The following is a 1,612-nucleotide window of genomic DNA, read 5'->3' as shown; positions in this document are numbered from 1 at the left end:
CTTCTTTTTCTCTCCCTCCCTTACCCTCTCTAAAAATAAATTAAATAAAGTCTTTAAACATAAATAAATACACAGACACTAATGAAAATTGAGCAAAAAAAGGCTCATGCATAATTTTTGTGATATCCACTCCACAGATAAGCAAAAAAGTGCTCACATAATAATCCTAATTATGCATCAGCCCTTTTGATAATCTTTTAAAATCGTCGAGCAGGTCCCAAGTTTGTGAACACTGATATAGGAAATGTACATATCTAAATAATAAAACATCATTGATTTTTTGAAAATATTTTTTATTATAAAAGTAAAAGGAAAGAGGGCAACATCAAACTAGTGTGATGTTTAACATTGTATCTGAGGAACTAGTGCATGGATATCTGGTTTGATAGAAGTAGTTGCAATTTTCAGGGAGTTCTCAAGATGCTCATCAGGTATTTTTGGTTCTAATTTTACTCTTAATGTGTTTCATTCTTTTTGTGTGTGTTTAATTTTTATTTCATAATCATAAACTTAACTCTGCAAACCAGCTAGACTTGGAAGGGGTAGGGAAAACATGGAACCCAATGAACTGCATTGAGAGCATGAAGATTATGGAACATTCCAAGCAGATGGGGGTGAAGGGGTACCCTCCTGAGCTACAGAAGGAATGCTCGGGTGATTAAGATAAAATGGAAGTCAAATTTAGGAGAGTTGTCCACAGTCAGTAATGGTGATCTTCTTGCTGGTCTTGCCATTCCTGGATGCACAGCGCTCCATGGCTGTCACACATCCATGCCGCCCTTCACCTGGCCAAAGACCACAAGCTTGCCATCCAGCCAATGGTCTTGGCAGTGCAGATGAAAAACTGGGAACCATTTGTGTTGGGTCCAGCATTTGCCATGGACAAGATGCCAGGACCTGTGTGCTTCAGGATGAAATTCTCATGATCAAATTTCTCCCCATAGATGGACGTTCCACCTGTGCCGTTGTGGTATGTGAAGTCACCACCCTGGCACATAAATCCCAGAATAATTCTGTGAAAGCAGGAGCCTTTATAACCAAATCCTTTCTCCCCTGTGCTCAGAGCACAAAAGTTTTCTGCTGTAGTTGGAACCTTGCAAACAGCTTGAAAGAGATGTGGCCCAAAGGCTCGCTGTCAGAAGCAATGTTGAAGAACTCGGTGGGGTTGACCATAGCTGGACCTGGGAAGGTCCCAGGGGGGTGGTGGCATCTGTTAGGCAGCCTTAATGTGTTTCATTTTTTAAAACAGTTGCTTGCAAATGTAGGTGCTGCCAGATATCAAGGACATTAATAAGGCACAATTGTGAAGCAAGGGATATTTGTCTCTGGGAAGATAGAACCTATAAAAGTCCAGTAAAGAGACACAATCAGATTTTTTCTTTAAGTTGAACATCAGATTGCAGCTCTATGCATTCCATTTGAAAACTGGAAGGTAACATATTTATGTCAACTGAAAATGGAGTCATAAATATAACAAAATATTAATTATTTTCCCAGAAATCTTGAAATCTGTTTTCTTGTATCAAATCAAAAAGCAAGGCTGCATATTTTTCACTGTTCACAGGACTATGTTTAGCCAATGTGTTGAAATGCATAAAATTGTTTGCCTTAA

The 1,612-nt window shown here is 38.9% G+C and overlaps 1 pseudogene; it reads right to left on the bottom strand.

The window, feature by feature from the left end:
- Nucleotides 1-681: 681 nt before the first annotated feature.
- Nucleotides 682-1,173, bottom strand: LOC119051386 (peptidyl-prolyl cis-trans isomerase A-like; annotated as a pseudogene).
- Between the last annotated feature and the right edge of the window lie 439 nt (nt 1,174-1,612).

Source organism: Artibeus jamaicensis, unplaced genomic scaffold (assembly GCF_021234435.1).
Source record: "Artibeus jamaicensis isolate MK-2021 breed Jamaican fruit bat unplaced genomic scaffold, CSHL_Jam_final contig_700, whole genome shotgun sequence".
Taxonomy (NCBI): Eukaryota; Metazoa; Chordata; class Mammalia; order Chiroptera; family Phyllostomidae; genus Artibeus; species Artibeus jamaicensis.
Note: the sequence above shows the minus strand (reverse complement) of the source record. Positions and strands in the feature narration are given on the sequence as shown.